The following is a 20,627-nucleotide window of genomic DNA, read 5'->3' as shown; positions in this document are numbered from 1 at the left end:
CTCCTGCTGGCATTGGCCTCCATCAAGAGGGTAGGGGACCTGCACGCATTTTCGGTCAACGATTCGTGCCTGGAGTTCGGGTCGGCTGATTCCCAGGTAACCCTGAGGCCCCTGCCCGGCTACGTGCCCAAGGTTCCCGCTACTCCTTTCAGGGATCAGGTGGTGAACCTCCAAGCGGTGCTCTCGGAGGAGGCAGACCCAGCCCTAGTTTTGCTCTGTCCCGTCGGAGCCTTAAGGTGCTACGTAGAACGGATGCAAAGCTTCAGGACCTCAGACCAGCTCTTTGTCTGTCACGGAGGCCGGCGGAAGGGGAATGCCATCTCAAAGCAGAGGATGGCCCACTGGATAGTGGATGCCATCACCCTGGCTTATCAGGCACAGGGTGTGCCCTGCCCACTCAGGTTGCGAGCTCACTCAACTAGAGGTGTTGCATCCTCCTGGGCGCTGGCTCGTGGCGCCTCGCTGACAGATATCTGTAGGGCTGCGGGCTGGGCGACCCCTAACACATTCGCTAGATTCTATAGCCTTCGTGTGGAGCCGGTATCCTCCTGTGTTCTCACCTCAAACGGGTAGAAGCACTGAGAGGCCCCAGCTTCGGGTCGGCTTGCAAAAACCACACCAGAGAGTCCATATAATATACCCTGTTGAGTTCCTCCGTCCCCCCTACATATTCCATATGTAAGACCTAAGTGGATCCCATATGTGTAAAGTCCACGGTATAGCCTTGAGCCCGTGTTTCCCCGGCAGACTTCTGCCATTCCAAGAGGGTTCAATCACCTCCATTCTTCCATATGCACCTAAGGGATGTCCATATGTGCATTGCTCCGAAACCTCCTTCGGGAAGGTTCGAGCTTCCCACATCCCTGTTCCAAGTAGAACGGGTGCGTTTCCCCAGTGTAATCCAGTCTACTCAGTGGGTAGTGCCATAGTAGCAGTAGCTGGTCCTCTTGTGCAGGCCCTGGCTTACGCCAAAAAGTAAGGGCGTAGTTGGCTTCCACAGGACACTGGAAGGGGCGGTAGCTGTGGCCCTCTTTCCCAGAGGACCTAATTGCGTGGCAAGATCTAAATGACACATACTGACAGTCAGATATTCAACTGAAACTTCATTCATGCCTGAACGGCGGTTGACGAAGGCTGATATTGTGAATCTTACTCCATTGTTTTTAAACTTGTTGCATGTGGAATCCTTAAAAGAAAAGTTTAATGCAAATATATAAATTAAAAAAACACCCCACACTATTTAGCTATACAATATCAGCATAGACAGCAGTCCATCTAGTGGTGACATTTATAAAGTGTTTTACCCATACTGACACAGTTCCAATTATAAAAATGCATAAAAAAGAGATGTTAATCACAAATTCTGAAAGCCTGTTGCTGTTTTCATGGCGACCTACCTCGCGCATCGGGGGATCACTGGCGAGGCTGTCAAGGTTGATGGAGCCCTCGTAGGTCAGGTGGTGAAAGACGTTGAGGGCGCGTGCCGCCTCGGGCCCACGTTGCTTGTAGCCAAAAATAAGGTCAATCCACTGGTGCAGCTGACACGACACAAACTCGCTTTCCAGGGCCTGTCAAAGAGAGCGGGGCAATTAGAGGTTAAAGGTACACATACACAACATGAACACAAACACACACAGATGTACAGACGTGAACACACATGCACAGATAAACATACACCCGCAGTGACGCTTCTCGATTAAGCAGACTGCAATAGCCTGAGATCCACATAAGAGATCAAAATGTAAATAAACAACTTTCAATAAAAAAAAATACCTTTTAACATTTTCATTCAATAAAATATGATAGACACAACCCTTAACACTGAAATTTAACTAATCCAACAATATACTGTACAGTGAACCTATTTGGACACTTAATAATGTGTGAGTGTTGTTAGATAAACTATATATACAAAAACATATTGATCAAAAGTTTGGGGTCTGTGCTTTTTTTTAAATGTTTCTGAAAAAAGTCTTCAAGGCTGCATTTATTGGATCAAAATATACAGTGAAGACAGTTATACTCTGAAGTATTATTACAATTTAAAAGAATGATTCTTGTTATTAACAATGTTGAAAACAATCTTGCTGAATAATATTTCCATGGAAAAAGTAATGATTATTTTTTTCAGGATTCTTTGATGAAGAGAAAGTTCAGAAGAACAGCATTTATCTGAAAGAGAAATCTTTTGTAACATAAATGTCTTTAAAGTGTCCTTGCTGAAAAACTAAATCATTTCTTAATTAATTAAAATATTAATATATAGTATTAATGTTTTTTTGGTATTTTTTGTCATTGTTATTATTGTATTTTATCTTTTTATTTTTTAGTATGTCCATATAGTTTTTATACATTTTAACAGTTATTTAATAGTTAATAGTGATACATTTATGTTTTATATATATATATATATATATACACACACACACACACACACCCACACACACACACACTCCTCGTTTATAGTACCTGCCGTCAGTGAGCATTTCTTCTATATTTTCTATTTTCTTCTATTTTTGACCATTAACTATGGTCAGTTATGAATTCAAAGCATCATTCTATTCCAATAAGGCCTGGATACTGCTGTTAACGTTTAAAGATGCATAGAAGTGCTTTGTTATAGTTATCAAATCCCATCAAAAACAGTCATACTGAGATAACAAAGGGGGGAAAAGAAAGAATGAACAAATAACACAGAGTGGCACACACTTTTTTTTCTCCCTCTCACACACAAACACACCCAGGGCACCGCTGCTGGAATTTACACACTCGCTCTCACATCAGAAATAACAGCTATTACCAACAGAGCAAGCCGAGGAGTGCAAGGGCTGAGTTCCCCCCAGGGCATGTCATTACAATCGAAAGTGACACATGCAAAGATGGGAACACTAAGTGAAAGAAAGAGAGGAAGAAATGGCAGGAGGGGAACGGAGAGAGAGGAAGGGAGCACAAAGACAAGGAGAGAAAGAGGGGATTAAATGAGACAGAGAGAAAGAGCAGCAGAAAGAGAAAAATAAAGGACAAGATCTAAGGACAAAATCGAGCAGTAGCCTGTTTAAAAATGTATGTGCTATTCAACTAACCTAACATACCTAACTAACAGTCAATGCAACAAACCAAAGAATTCCATTAAAAACTGACCACAAAATGAAATTAATATTTATTGAAACTGGATATTTGTGTTGGTATTCCTGCATGTTTACTGTATGAAATAAAGAGACCCAAATATTAAAGTTATCATGATTTTCTTTCTGCTGTGGACAGGGTTGCCAGGTTTTTGCAACAAAACCCGTCCAATTGCTACTCAAAACTAGCCCAATCATGTTTCGAGGGGGGTCCACGTTCTAGGGGGACCTTAGGGGGAAAAATATTTTTTTTGGCAGGGTTTCCGTGGTACAATTCACATTCCCGGGGCTAAATATGACATTATTGGGATTGCTTCAACCTGCGGACATAAAAAATAACCTGCGGCAACAGTGTTAAAGTAGCTAAATTTCAGGAAAACCGCAGACTTGGCAACACTGGCTGTGGCTCACAAAGGAAGACATTTTACAGAACGACCATGGCAAGATAAATATTCAAACATGGTTTGCCAATATGTCAAGGCATGTTTGACGTCAGTGAGATCAAATTAAAGAGAACTTTTGAGAGATATATAACAAAAATAAGGTTTAAAATCAGTGGCGGCTCGTCGGGGGAGGCACAGCCTCCCCATAATTTTAAGGTGAAAATGGGAGGTGGACGATTTAATGTTAATAAAATTCAAAATTCATTTCAGTTCATGTCTCAGAATGTGTATTTTTTGTTTGTAATTTCACAGTTGTAATACCATAACATGAAAGCGCCGCTTTTCTATCGCGAATGTGCCGAATCTGCTGATGTAATTACAACCGCTAGGTGATATAGAAGGGGAGGGGGAGGCCAGGGGAGCGCGGAGCTCTCGTGCCTCCGTTGGTAACAAAAATTAGCCAATCACCATCGAATGTTCACTTTCAGCGCTGAGGAGTGTTGAGAAAAGAAACCTCGTAGAGGAGGCTAGACTCCTTTCTGATATCAACCAATCATCAGAGAGACGTAAATTACGTGATATTAGTTTGAACCTCTCCTGCTGCGCTGATAATGTACCAAGTACTTATGATGAGTCGTGATATTGAATATTTGATTGCCAACAGATTTACCAAGCTGTCATTCAAACAGTATATATACAAATTTAGGGAAAACAGCCTGAGCTGGATATAGGCTACAGCAGTCGGCTTAATTAAACGGCGCAACAAGCAGCTCTCTTTTAACACAGACTTTTAAGAAGGGATGGATGTTTGCTTCAAGTGATAGACCAGGTAAGTGAAATTATATTATTTTGCTGTATGTATGTCGTTTTCTTTACGTTTTCTAACTAAAAGCAACCAAAAAAGTCATTTTAAAGTGGTTAAGCAAATAATAATAATAATAATAATCGGCAGGGATCCCAGACCAATACAATTAGTGTGCCTCCTCTATTTAAAAACCCACGAGCCGCCACTGTTTAAAATAAGGTTTTCAGGAAATATTGAAATTAAAAATTTCAATATGTACCTCACAAAAAGTTATTATATGACTTAAGACTTGAAATACAGCACACCACCAGATGTATGGACCAATATTATGGCGGTTTAATAGTGCTTTTCTGGTTCTGATCTGAGAAGACTTACTAATATGTACAGAAATGAATCATTTATTTGGCCTGTGAATTGTTTATCGACACAAACTGTTTAAATGAAAAAGTGAATGAATCAGAATTCTTACTCAAATGAATCAGAATTCTTACTCAGAACTAGTGACTTTTATTTTTTTAAACTAAAACAAATTAATTTCTTGAATGAATGATTTTTAAGAGTCGGTTCTTTTTAGTGAAAATAAAATAAAATAAAATAAAAATAAATAAAAGTTAAGATGAATAGAACTGTTATGAAAAAGGCACTAGGACTTTCTACTACACTTCTTTGCTGGAAGAAATAAAGCCAAATGGATTCAAAACATACCCGAGGAGTAAATTATAACCGCATGCATAGATCAATTATTTCTTTAAAACCAGACGAGGAGCTTATTATATTTTATTTACACCAGCTTTTGTTACAATTATGAAGATGCTTTTTTTTTACCAGAAAGTGGAAACCAAACTGTGAGACCTGAACAGATTTTGTACCATTCAAGGCTCGTGTCAAATAGTTTGATATGTCTGAGGCCCTTTCTTAAGGAAATCTCACTTTAACAGACAGCTACTTGTGTGATCTTTGGATATGTGCATGTGTAGGTGCGAGTACGTGTGTCTTTATAGCTGAATGTGTTAAACCAGAAAAAAAAAGGAGGCCGGAGGAAAGGTCACCTCCACAAGACACACACACACTCCAACACTGTCACCGCATCTGAAAAGGTCAAGTGTGTTTCCTGTAGTGCACATACACACACTTTTTCCTCAGGCAGCATGGGCCTCAACACACCCTTAACACTTTGATTTGGCACAAGTTGTGATACACAATCAGTAGCATTAAATGCACAAACACGAGTCAATTTATACATCATGCAGCATATACAATTCCCATCTTTCCCCATGTGGTTCTCTCATTTTTATGAGTATGTGTGTAAGATACAGCCATTATAAGAGGCAGAACACAATTTCGAGCCCACCGCAGTCTACAGGGATTGGTGGACACACACACATATCCTGTCTGCTGCGAGCCAAATCATGATTGATGAAGTCGGCATTAGGGTAAGATTATAAGGGACAGTGGCCGGGCCTGTCCTCCGTGACATCATTCAGCTCAGCGGTAGATTACATTAGTATCGAGCAGTGCACTACATTACGACCTTCACAGTGGAAAAGCAGCACACAAAGGCCTGCAGAGGACCAGGATGCTGTTTCATTCAAACGAATCAGTGTGATCTCAGGGGAACAGACAGAAGGAAATGGATTGCAGATTAAATACTAGATAAAGAATTTAAGATTCTGCAGATTCTGTTCAGACATTACATCAGTTGATGTAATATAGTTAGCAAAGCAATATGACATTATTGGACTATAGGTCTCCCACATTTTCTGAATCAATGCATTGTTTTTTAATCATTTTTTGATATGCCATTTATTTGCATGAGCGTCCTAATGAATATATTCAAAAATGAATCAGATTTCTAAGTCAGATTTGCTTACACACACATTTTCTTGAAAGAAATTAAAACTTTTATTCAGCAAGGATGCATTAAATTGATCGAAAGTGACAGTACAGACATTTATAATGTTAAAACAGATTTTTATTTCAAATAGATGTTGCTTTTATTGTTAATCCTTGAAAAATGTATCATAGTTTCCACAAAAATATAAAGCTAAAGTAAATATAGAATAAAAGTTATTTTAAATTATAATATTTTACAATATTACTGTATTTACCGTATTTTTGACCAAATTAATGCAGCCTTTGTGAGAATAATTATTATTATATATTATTGCTATTATTATATATATATTTTTATATATATTTCTTTCTCAAAACTATCAACAGAATTGTGACCCTGGACCACAAAATCAGTCATAAGGGTCAATGTTTTTTAAATTGAGATTTATGCATCATCTATAAATAAGCTTTCCATTGATGTGTGGTTTGTTAGGATAGGACAATATTTGGCTGAGATATGTACTGTATCTATTTGAAAATCTGGAATCTGAGGGTGCAGAAAAATCAAAATTAAGTTTTGCTATATTTACGGTACGGAATTTACAAAATATCTTCATGGAACATGATCTTTACTTAATATCCTAATGATTTTTTGACATAAAAGAAAAATCGATAATTTTGACCCATACAATGTATTGTTGGCTATTGCTACAAATATACCCGTGCTACTTATGACTGGTTTTGTGCTCCAGGATCACAATTGTTAATGAAACTGTTGAGGGAAAATAACTATCAAGACGAATTGGAGCAAGAATCCCAATCTGAATTGTTTTCTAATATTCCCAAAGCTAAACAGAAGAGAGAGATGGTCGGGAGAGGACAACTATCTTGGGCTCTGGGGCTGAGAAATGCTCACTAAAGTCCACTATTGTATCTACAGACTTTGTGAATGACAGAATCCTGTATGTGCAGATTCTGTTCAAGCCATGTGATGAAGAGAGTTGTCATGTTTAGGTAGCGAGTTCGACTTACCATTCTGTTGATCCTGACAAAGTCCTCAGGTTTCTTTGCCCAGGCTGGTAGTTCTACATCACAAACAGGGACACCGTCATCCCTGTCACCCAGACAGTAGCCATTACTGTTCACAAACATCTCCGGCAGGTAGTAGAACTCAGGGATCAACTCCTATGAAGTGACGAGAAAGAGGACAGGAGGGAAAGAACAAGCAAAAGAAGCTCAGTTAAGTTAATATGCACATGCAAAAATACCAATGCTTTCAACATTGCATGTTTTGAAGTTCAATTAATCAAAATGTTGGCAATGTTTCAGGCGGCCATGGAAAACGACCCCAGGAGACCAGTGAAGGACCATCAGAGTACATTTGAAAACACTCAGAGAGTGTGGGAATGCGGCAAACGCATGAAGATGGGGGAGGGTGAAAATACAAAAGGAAACATGAGAGATGACAGAAAACTTTATTAATGTTTGAAGTGAGCTGATGGATGGATCTGCTGTATTTGTTGAAGTACGTGAAGCAGGTCTGGCTTTGTTGTGCCCAGAGGCAAAATTGGGATTTTGGTTGAGTAACCATGATTTGAAATGATAAGAGGGAAGCATAATGCTTTAAAGATTTTTTAAATGATTACACATTAAATTGAGACAAAACTCAACTGGAATATCTATATATGGGTTGGATTGATAAAACTACCATTATTTTCTCTTTTAAAGGTGTCACAATATGATTATGGATTATTGCGAATGGTTTTAACCCCTAGTTGTGCTTCTAGAAGTTTAAATACACAAATACTATAAAAGCTTTAATAGTTCTACTGATATGATGGCATTATTATTTTTTTGCTTAATTTTTTTTACGTGCTTCCCTGACCCTGATTATCTCTTATCCACTAAAGCTGCCACATTCCCAATTCTTCTCCATTCTCACTGCCATATCAGTGCAAATTACCCATAATTCCCTGTGAGAGACGCCTCTGTACATTGGGGCATGTGCACACGAGGAATGTGACCTCCCCGTTTAGTGTCACTCAAAAGCTCTTGCCTTTGAAGAACCTTTAAAACCATTTAGAATCATGTAAGACCTCATTCTGTCTGCACACATCTGAACCTGACAGGTTGAATGTTTTCTCCCCAATGCTGCTGTTTTGGATTCAAGTTGCTGTTATACAGCGTCTTTTTGAAACTAGCTGCTTAACCACGTCCCCTTGGTGTGTATAACAGACTTCTTTAAAGCGCCATAAAACAGAGGACTTTCACATGCAGGGTCACAAGAAACAGTATGCCTACAATAAAACACAGCATGCTTTTGCTGTAGGGTCAGTATTTAAAAATACACTCTCTTTTATTAGCGTTAAACCTCAGTATTTTATTAAAAATAATCCTTCAGAATGTCTCAGATTTCTATCACAGCAGACAGCTCTAAAATGCTAACCTCATGTCTACATTGTAGACCACCAATAAACTGTCTGCACAAGAAGATTTAAAGCTGTATGTCATCGCTGAATATTCACTAACACATTCCTGATTATTATCAATATTTATTATCATGTTAATCTATTATGATTAATTTTACAGCAGTAACATTAATATTACAACATTTAGCTTTTCTAAAATGTAATCATTCTAAATTAAATTTAAAATGAGATTTATAAAACAAGACAGAAGGGTCAGAAGGTATTTAAATATATACACTACCAGTCAAAAGATTTTGAACAGTAAGATTTTTTAATGTTTTTTTAAAGAAGTCTCTTCTGCTCACCAAGCCTGCATTTATTTGATCCAAAATACAGCAGAAACATTAAAATTCTGAAATATTTTTACTATTTAAAAGAACTTTTCTATTTGAATATATTTTAAAATGTAATTTATTCCTGTGATTTCAAAGCTAAATTTTTAGCATCATTACTCCAGTCACATGATCCTTCAAAATCATTCTAATATTCTGATTTGCTGATCAAAAAACATGTATTATTATTATTATTATTATTATTATGCTGAAAACAGTTTTTTTCAGGTTTCTTTGATGAATAATAAGTTCAGAAGAACAGCATTTATCTGAAATAGAAATCTTTTGTAACATTATAAATGTCTTTATCATCACCTTTGAGCAATTTAAAGTATTCTTTCTAAAAATAAGTATTAATTTTTTATAACATCTTATCCAAAGACTCCAAACTTTTGAATGGTATAGTGTATAATGTTACAAAATCTTTTAATTGCAGATAAATGATAATCTTTCTATTTATCAAAGAATCCTGAAAAAATTTACTGTTTTAAATATTGATAATAATAATTAATACTAAAATGTTTCTTGAACAGCAAATCAGCATATTAGAATGATTTCTGAAGGATCATGTGACACTAAAGACTGGATTGATGATGCTGAAAATTTAGCTTTGATCACAGGAATAAATTATATTTTAAAATATATTCAAATAGAAAACAGTTATTTTAAATAGAAAACATATTTTACAATATTACTGCCTTTGCTGTATTTTGGATCAAATAAATGCAGGCTTGGTGAGCAGAAGAGAATTCTTTAAAAAAAACATTAAAAACCTTACTGTTCAAAAACTTTTGACTGGTACTGTACAACAAATAAAATCTATAGTAAAAACATATCACATATGATATTTGTCAACAACATCATCTTATTTCAGATGGATGAGAAACATACAGTAGCAGAAGTGGCTCTGCAGTGCTTCTAAAATAGAAATTAGACGTCTGTCACCTAAAGGTGCATCCCAGCAGAAAAATCCAGTGTTGACGGCGCTACTGATTACAAGCAATATAGTTTGGACATTTTGTGTGAATGTAAAACGTTAAGGAGATTTATTATCATCACACAACAACTCATTCACAACTAAAGTATCTTGACGGTACCATAGTGACTCCAAAATTAAAGCCAAACACAACCTCGAGGGTGACAATCAAAATTGGACAGAGCTCCATCTTTATTCTCACAGGAGGTTTGCTTTATAAAGTTTGCAGACAGTTACTCAGTCGTGAACAGTTTGGGCAGCTAGCGTCATGATCCACGTCCTCAGCCCGCTCCGCTCGTGAGCCAATAATTCCTCTACAGCCTCATAATGAGCTGACAAGTCAATCACACTCAGACTCTTCTGCTTTACACCGTTCGCCCTAATGACACCCTCCTGGAGAGCTGTCACCGGGCACGACCGCCTCATCCCACACCTTCAGACAGAGCACCGCCAACAGATTATTGAGAAACTGGTGACGACTGGAGGGAAAGTTACTCTTTCGCTCTTAGCAGGAGGCCAGAGTGCTGAGCTGGTCACTTGCTGGATGTTGAGACAATACTTAAAAGCATATTCTGATATCTTGAAAATGATAAAACATCATCAAATTGGCATGAAATATCTAACTAAAATACCTATTGACAGATTTGTACATATACATAGATTTACAACAGAAATAGATCAATGATACAGCATAATGACCTTTATAAGACAAGGCCAGTGCTGAGGCAGTGGTCTGGAAAGACCAAATGGCCAGTGAACTTTGATTTGCTCTTTTAATGCTGTTTCCTGCTGCGTGGGATCATTACAGAGAGAATTGTGGGTAATGAGTAAGTTTAGGGTGAAATGATGCAGAATGAACTGAAGGCCACTGCGACAGTAATAAAGGACAATAAGGCTACTAAAAAATGTATTACAATTAAATAAATGTACATCAGTCAGTTAATTAAGATATATATTTTTTTATTTAATATTTTTATACTTCCATGTTCTTTAGTGTGTGTGTGTGTGTGTGCGTATACATATACAGTATAAATAAAAAATATAAAAATCACTAAATATCTTAATATTTTTCTTATCTATTATCTTATATATTTATATTTTTAATAAATATCTTAATATTATCTTATCTATTATCTATTTTGTATAAAATAAAAAGTGAAACATATTCAAATATATCCATATATAATAATAATAATAATTATATGTATGTGTATATATCATTTTTAAATTGTACATACTATATATATATATATATATATATATATATATATATATATATATATATACAATTTAAAAATGATTTTAAATACTCTGGAAAATGTTCTTTTAAACATTAACTAAATATCTTAATAAAATTTACTGAATGCAGTATATGCAATTTTAAAATGCACCAAGAAAAACAAATAAAGCAAAGAATGATGGCTTATCAGAGTTCATTATTTTTAGTTTGTGTGTGTGTGTGAAAGAGTTTAGTGATTTGGATAGTTAGATTGTTAAAACCTAATACTCATACAAAGCTAGTCTTTTATGATAAAATTCATGCTGCTCATCCATAATAAAAATCACCTCATGCTCCACAAGAAAGGACAAAAAAAATCCCTATTTTCTGTCCTAACAGATTGGTGACCATTAAATGTGTTTAACATGATCCACACAGACACCTCAGTGGTTCTTAGAGGCCTGTATTTGCTAACATATCTAGCATTTCCCTGTACAGCCGCTCGCTTTCCGTGCATATTGCCTGCACCTCGTGTTGTTGGATGCTGTTCCCCAGCCGGGGGTTGTAAAAAGCCCTGCCTTTACATAAAAGACTACATTTTAAATAGCTTTTGTCATTAATGCTTTATTAATTGCCTGGGGCGAAGCTAACCCGTCACCAAGTGTGCTGGAAAAGTCTGACACTTTTAGGTCAGCTCGAGTGCGCTTGCTGAGCCGCAGAGAGGGCCTGAAATGGAACGGAGGCAACGGGGAACAACCATTACGGTGATGAAGTGATGCCTCTCTGAAATATGTGCATGCTGAACGATGTTTTACTTTAAATGTTTATGAAAAAAAATCTTAATTTCACAAAAAACCCCACACATATAAAACGGAAAAAAGAAAGTGTTGATGCAGCTCGGAAGCTACAGGAACTAAATGTTGCTGCAAATCAAAACAATTCAATCCTGTTTGTTTGTTTGGGAACTGGATGATACCAATTTTAGTTGATTGATTGGACTAAAAAGAGGGAAACTGTTTATTCGATTCCTCACAGTTACACACCTATATCATCATAACAGTCAGGCACTAATGACTACTTTCCGAGCCCATTTAGACATTACAACGTACAAAAAAATTATATCTGATTACCTTCACATCTGCAGTATCACGCTGGCAGTGCCTCCACGAGCGGGCGATGCCGGAGAAAGTGCGGTTTGGGTGATCAAACTTGTTGCCGTTGGCGTTCAGGAAGAATGTAGTGAAAGGCTCCTGCAATTGAGTAGACACAAAACAACACTGTCACTTTTATTGACCCAAATAAGCTCAAAAACATCTTTCCAAAGCGTAGACGTATCACATGATTCTGACTGCTAATTAGGCACTTATTTAGACAAATCTGCACCGTTTTGTGAAGCGCTAATGCTATTCGGTGCCCAAAACATCAGTAGAATAAAAAAGTCAATTCATCTACATTCATTTCTATGGTAATTGGATTCAATCTTGTGATGGAGTCCTTCTCTTCGCTGCTCTGGGAAACGTTCCATTTGCACAAACATCTCAATGTAGGGACTCATCTGTCATATTATGAAGAGTTTGTGGAAGGTTTTTTTTTGTCCTCTCATTTTCTGTAACAGTGCCCGAGGCGGAGTTAATTATATGGCCTGTTGGCTGAGGAGCTCAGCTCCGGCTCTAATTGGCAGATTCAGGGTCATCAGTCTGGGTTGGCAGTACCAGGAGTTGACATGGAGATGCTGGATCAGCCAGAGGAAAAGATGATGGTGTCTACAGTCTCAGTCAAGCCCGGTGTGAGAGCTGCCAAGGGGAACCTTCCAAATCATCACCACCAACGCTATGGGCCGCTTGGAAGAGCCAATTACAAAGTTTTCATTACGTGTTTTAATTTTTTCTCGCAAGATGGATAGGCAGATTCCTCATTAAAAGAGGTCTTTTAAAATAATGAGCTTTAATGGCTTTTCAATCAAATCACATACACAAATTGCTTTGTAAACAAACTACACTTGGTTTAGATTGCATTTGTCATCAAATCTGACACAAAAACAAGTATGCGGATCTAATCCAAACACTCCGCATGACTGATTTGAGCTCTGGCATAAAATCTTTATGCAGTGAAAAAATCGAATTATGTAACAAAACACAACAGTGTATTGTTTATCATTGTAGACTAGTAAAACATAGTCATATGATGTAACAAATGTGGGAAAAAACGAAAGCATCAGGAGATACTCAAACCCAATCTCCTCTCAACCTTAAGAACAACTTCATTTTCTGTGGTGTTCTGGGCTTTTTTTGTGTCTACCAGTCCATTTGTCCCAGATCAGTGCTTGGAGACTCAGGGCAAGTGAGGACGTTAGCAGGAGACAATGATGGACATGTTTCCCAGCGCTCCACATGCTGTCTGAGAGGCATCAAGCTGTCACGTACCAGCCTGTAAATCATTACGCAGAGGACTTCTTTTTCACATATGCCTGTTTACCAGCCTGTGAAATCCACTCACCGGCTCTCTGTAGCGGAACATCAAGCTCGTGGATTGAGATGTAGGGGTTGATTCACATGTGCGGTGAAAGGACGCGCTAACGTGCGCTTTGACTGACGGTGATTTGATCCACTAACTGGGTTCGGGGTTATCGTATTGGACTGTTTTATGTACACACAGACTCTTGACAGCATCATTTCCAATGTACAGCCATGATACATTTTGAAGAATATTACATTTTTGGATAGATTTTGCATGGCATAGTGTAAATATAAAATATTTAAAGGTGACATATCATGAAAATCTGACTTTTTTCATATTTAAGTGCTATAATCGGGTCCCTGGTGCATCTACCAACCCAAAAGACGTGAAAAAGAACAACCCAGTAAATTTTTTTGGTAGGCTTTTTACAAGCATGTAAAAAAAACAGCCGCTCAGATTTCGCTCCAGCCGTGATGTAGAAAGGGGATCTTATTATAATATTACCACACCTTAATCTGTAAATTTCCACCCACGGTGCCGCCATTGTTTTCGCAAACGACAATGGTGTACCAGTTCTAACGCCATGGTGAAAGTTCGAGCAAAGCATGCTAACTGTTCTGTCTTTGGCTGCACGGATGAGCACAGAACACTATTTAGAGTCCCAGCCTCAGAGGAGACAAGATGTGTGTGTATTTGACAGTTTAAGCGCAATAAGACATGAAAGAGAACTTAGTTTAGTACTCACATGCTGTGTGATAGCCGCTTTTTATGAGCATGCATTGGATGTGTGCGCTCAGGAAACCGTATATCAGAAATTTAAACGAATATGTTTATTTCAGTGCGATGCACATGATAATCAAAACCAAACAAATGTTTTTTAGCAGAGTATCTGATGTACGAGCTGTAAAGACACAGCCCTATTCTGGAAAAGGGGGAAAAATCTATTTTTTATTCTGGAAAATTTGTAGCAATACATTGTATGGGTCAAAATGATCGATTTTTCTTTTATGCCAAAAATCATTAGGATATTAAGTAAAGATCATGTTCCATGATGATATTTTGTAAATTTCCTACCGTAAATATATCAAAACGTAATTTTTGATTAGTAATATGCATAGCTAAGAACTTCATTTGGACAACTTTAAAGGCGATTTTCTCAATATTTGGATTTTTTTGCACCCTCAGATTCCAGATTTTCAAATAGTTGTATCTCGGCCAGATATTGTCCTATCCTAACAACCATACATTAATGGAAAGCTTATTTATTCAGCTTTCAGATGATGTAGAAGTCTCAATTAAAAAAAATGACTCTTATGACTGGTTTTATGGTCCAGGGTCACATATTGAGACTTATATTACACCTGAGACTTATATTATATATTGTAAAAAAGGGCATAATAGGTCTCCTTTAATGTACTACAAATCTTCAAATCCAATAAAAAGGGGTATTTGCATTGTAATCATTAGAATATTCATAAACGGGTGACATAATTACACTTCCTCTCGTTGAAAACGGACTTGTATGATATGATTAAACATTCATAGAGGCCATAATACGAGCCAGAAGCAGCTCAGCTCAGTTAACTATCCAGTAAAACTAGGTACTTCCCAGATGTTGAAGATATCAAATTCCTTGCATCCATCCAATCAACGAGACTTACGATTCGGACAAGCCAGTGGAGGGTGGAGGCTGCGGTGGAATAGTGGGTTGTGTAGTGGCAGGGTGGAGTTTCCTCATCCCATGATTCATAGCGGTCGGCATAGAATACAGCACGCTTTGGGTTCAGCGCTCCGATTGGCTGAGGAAACACACAGATAGAAAAAATATCAGGAAGTTTGTCCATCTTGAAATGCATTTTGCTTTTTTTTTTTTAAGAAATATAAGCAACATTAAGTACACTTTCATTTTTCGAAATCTACTGATTAATTTTAATTGCACAAGAATGACAACAAACCATTCCACACAAACCGTTATGCTGACAGAAGCCATGTTGTTCTCATTCCGTGCACTTTTTATACACGAACGATAACCAACCGTCACATAAAAAAGACTTATAGCGCACATTACATCTGTGGAGCTGAGAGCTTTGCGTGCATCTGTGTGTGCGTGTGTGTATATCTTCATGAATGTTTGATGGAGAAGGCTGAGCAGAACTCCTTGAGGAGAAACTAGTGGATTTTTCTTGAGGTTTGTCTGTCACGCAGTATTACTATCCCATGTAATCTTTGTTCGAGGTACTCTTAGCCTGGGCTCTGAATTTAGAAATGCAGGACATATAAACAAGTACACATAACAAAGTAAGCTTGCATGTTTCAGCATTGAGTCCCAGACTGAAAAGATCAAGCTCAAAAGAATGATTTGTTTACAGATCGAAACATTATTATTTATCTTATAAATGCAAAATTTTCAGAGAATAACAACTTGTTTTTAAAGTGGAAGTGAATTTTATTTTAAGGTCCATTTCTCGCTATTTACAAACCATTAACTACGACTTTTGCCTCAATGAACTCATAATTCGCTGCTTACTAATAGTTAGTAAGGTAGTTGTTAAGTTTAGGTTTTGGCTAGGATTAGAGATGTAGAATATGGTGATGCAGAAAATGTGCTTTATAAGTACTAATAAACAGCCAAATATGTTAATAATAGGCATGCTAATAAGCAACTAGTTAATAGTGAGAATTGGTCCCTATACTAAAGTGTAGCCACATTTCCAGTTTTGAGAGAACAAATACTTAATACAAGTATTAATATTTTTATACAGAAGATTGTTTCTTGTTCGCCTGTAAAAATCCATCTGTACAGGAGTTTCTGCCCACATGTCTGTGTTTCTATGTGTTTATGTGTGTGTAAGGAAATCTAAAAGGCCTCAGCTAAAGACAGCGAGTAATCTAGCCTGGCTTAACCCTGTCTGACCTGATTTACACCCTGTACGTCCACACTGCTCTGCCTTGACCATCCTCTGCTGTTAAACCACTCTAGAAAATCCTGCACAATGTCTAGAATAAACATTCATACTGGCATTCAAAGCTCTGGAATTCGCTCTCCCTCTTTTTCACACACACACGGATGTTGATAAACCTGTCATCATACAACATAAACAATTTATAACAGTCTCTCTTCTCTAAATCCAGTAATGGCTGAAAGTCAAACTTAGACAGTGGATGTATCCAACTACATCATAAGCGCTATTCGGACTGTAATTGTTTCTCTGGGTAACATCTGTAAAAGAACATCTGCATGGCTCCCCAAAGATAAAAACAACTTTACATTTGCTCACTGCATGTAAACACAAAATATCAGCCCTATAGCAGTTAGCAGCAGTCCAAAAAAAAAAAATGTATTAAAGGGGTCATATGACATTGCTAAAAAGAACATTATGTTGTGTATTTGGTGTAATGCAATGTGTTTATGCGGTTTAAGGTTCAAAAAACACATTATTTTCCATATAATGTACATTATTGTTTCTCCTCTATGCCCCGCCTTTCTGAAACGCGTAGATTTTTATAAAGCTCATCGGTCTGAAAAAGCTAGGTGTGCTGTGATTGGCCAGCTATCCAGTGCGTTGGGATTGGCCGAATGCCTCAAGCGTGTGACGGAAATGTTACGCCCCTTAACCTACTGTGATGCCGTCTCCCAGCATGATGACACAAAACCAATAAAACCCATTACAAATGAGGCATTTGTTGCATCCGTGGGGACATAATTACTGATTATAATGACTTATACTGTCTTTTTACGTGTTGCGTTGCATATCGCGCTGCTTAAACATAAAACCATGTCTGCATTTGTGATCGGAGAAACAACAAGCCTACTCTACACTGCCCAAAAAACTTGTGTTTGAATCATCAGTGGCAAATTATTTCAATATAAAAAACTTACTTACAGGTTGAGAGTCAGAAGCGCCAGACTGTCATTGCAAAGTTGGAACTGCCCAACTTTACAGAAACAGCCTTTGTGCCACAGACGCATTGTAGGCTACTGGTTCAGGAAACAGTCCTCATCCTCCATAAAATGTGCAGCACACATCTGAATATTTGGGTTGAACTGTTCTGGAACAGTGTTGTAAATACAACTTAACCACTGATTTCTAGTTGTGTCCTCTTTTGGAAGGCCAAACAAAGTGGTGGCAACAGTGAGAATTAAAGTTACGCCTTCTTTTTTGCATGAACATTTGGGCAGCAATATGCAAATCTTTCCACATCGTGTCCATCCATCCATCCATCCATCCATCCATCCATCCATCCATCCATCCATCTACCTACCTATGAACTATTGTCACATTTATGTTCTGTTTCTGTTTAGATTTCCCCTGTGTTCCTGTTCTTCCTGCCAGTGACCTAGTTTTCCTGTGTTCCCTGATTAGTTCATTAGTTTCCACCTGTGTTGATTAATCATCTCATTAGTTCCCTTTGTTTGGTTCTTGCTTAAGCCCTCAGTTCTCCCTTAGTCTTGTTCCGTTCTCCGTCATGTTTAGTTGTGTTATCATCGTCTCCTGGTTCCTGAGTTGTTTATTAAAGTATTCTGTGTTTGAATCACACTCTGATTCTTCAGTCCTATTCCTGGTACACACTGTACGCTGACAACTATAACATACACAGTATAATTAAATCACAAACACACACACACACAGACACACACACACACACACACACACACACACACACACACACACACACACACACACACACACACTTTCTAACATCTACTGCCCTTAGAAAAACAAAGAAATGACAACATTTCGAAATTATAAGCATTACTATTAATGACCAAAATATTTTATTTTACCACAGGCGAAATTAGTTCTTGCACCAGACCTTGTTGCAAATGAAGACTGTGACCAAGTAAAACATTTCGGTAACACTCTACTTGAAGGGGTGTGCATAAGACTGACATGACACCTACATAATCATAACATGACACATGTCATGAATATGAAGGAGGTTGTATGCATGTTTATGACAACTGTCATTAAGTGTCATTCGCTCAGTTGTCATTTTTAATGTAAATATGACATTATTTGACCTAACCCTAACCTAACCCTACCCCTACCCTTACCCCTAACCATAGCCCATAACAAAGACATCTCAAACTATGTTATATTTGCATTAAAAATTACATAACGGCGCGAATGACACTTAATGACAGTTGTCATAAAAAACCTTCATATTCATGACATGTGTCATGTTATGATTATGTAGGTGTCATGTCAGTCTTATGCACACCCCTTCAAGTAAAGTGTAACCAACATTTCTTTAAAGGGGTCATATAATGCTACATGCACTTTTACAAGTTGTTTAAACTGAAATGTGTGTTGGCAGTGTGTGTACACAACCACCCTAAAATGATAAAAATCCACCCAGTGGTTTTTTGTTAATCTACAAAAATCTTTACAACTTTCTCAAATGAGCCAATCTCAGATGCCTGTCTCTGTGTGACGTCACACAGACAGGCCCCTCCGACGATAGTTTGATTGACAGTAGCGTTTCAGCACAGACTGGACTGGTGTCTTACCTTAGACCCGCCCTGAGTGAGCTGTCATCAGTCTGCCATTGTTTCACTGCTGGAGCAGTTGTAGACAAGAATGACTCCTAAGCGATTGAGGTCTTCTGTTGTTGGATGTAATAATGAACATAGAAGTCGTCATTTACTCCCGACATCTGAGCCGCTGAAGACGGTTTCACGATGAATGCAGCTAAAGTAAACAGTCTCTCTGAGAGCGGCTCGGAAGAGAGGGGCGTGGTCAGCAAAGCTCATTAACATTTAAAGCAAACTGCTACAAATCTGCATGCTCTGAAAAGAGCTGCGTTTGACAGGGTAAAAAAGTGTTTTTTTACACTACCATTGAGAAATTTTAACCAAACTATGTTACAGACTTTTCATTAAGACCCTAAAGAATCATATCAACTTGTGGAAAATGGGCATCCTATGACCCCTTTAAATTAGCTCATGAAGGCCAGTCGAGCTTTTCAGATTCCCAATTTTTAAGAAAATAAGCAGTCATCACTCAATTAAGAAACTTTTAGATTGCAACAAATTGGCCTCCATAGCTTTTCAATCAAGAGGCGACGCAGGTACTTGGGCAGTCAATATTAATATACTACGTGTTATTGATGAGGAGAACAGAGCCGGCCCTAGAGGGAGATCAATACTCCCAGTGATCTCGAGTGTGAGCGTGGGAGTACGTTTGGTTGTTTAGAGCAGTGTGGGAAATTTGTCTAGACTCAAAGCATGGCATAAATAACAGAGCAATGTCATAACAAATAGCTCTAAGAGCCGAGATATATCTGACATTTTTTTTAATAGAAAGGAAACAACACTACATGGTTTAATGCAGAGGATAATGACCACAAACAAATTTGTCATTTACTGTTTTTTCCAGAAAGATCTGAGCCTACTTGGATCACGCATTGGCAAAGTAACTTCAAACCCGTTCCTCAACTCTGCTGCCTTTCATTCCCTTCCTTTTTAATGACCATCCACGCCGATGTTAGCACGGTTGGGGCGAATGAAAGAGAAGTTTATGGAGATCTGCTGAGATTTATGAGCTGATAATGACCTGCCATGTGACGTCTAGGGCTGACTGTGATTGGGTGAGCAGCCACAGGAAGTCTAGCACACTGTAAAAACCTTCTGAGTGGGACCGGTGCTGGCTGCAAGATGAGTCCATCTCATAGCAGCAAAAATACCCACTTAACCAAGGAAATATTGTGCTTGGCATGACATGGAGTGTTTGCCTGGTTCAGCACAGCAGAAAATGTTTTCCAGCGCTGTGTCAAATACCAGCAAAACTGTACATCTTTGTTTTCAGCTGTGTAGATATAGTCGTTTTAAAACTGCACTATGATGACTTCTGGAGAAGCTAACGCTCTGAAAGACAGTAAAAACTATGCTAAAGGACTTAAAAAAAACATTCTGATTTTTTATGTACTTATGTTGCAAGAACTTATGTTGCTATTTAAACAAGTATTTTAAAAGGACAAAGCTGCTACTGTGCTTCTTTTGGGAAACGGGGGGGGGGGGGGGGGGGG

General features: G+C 37.9%; 1 pseudogene; it reads right to left on the bottom strand.

Moving 5' to 3' along the window:
* Positions 1-20,627, bottom strand: part of LOC107587887 (neurobeachin-like) — a 258,279-nt pseudogene that overhangs the window by 29,611 nt on the left and 208,041 nt on the right.

The sequence above is a fragment of the Sinocyclocheilus grahami genome, unplaced genomic scaffold (assembly GCF_001515645.1).
Source record: "Sinocyclocheilus grahami isolate Dianchi unplaced genomic scaffold, SAMN03320097.WGS_v1.1 scaffold6.1, whole genome shotgun sequence".
NCBI classification, from domain to species: Eukaryota; Metazoa; Chordata; class Actinopteri; order Cypriniformes; family Cyprinidae; genus Sinocyclocheilus; species Sinocyclocheilus grahami.
This window is presented reverse-complemented; position numbering and strand designations above follow the sequence as displayed.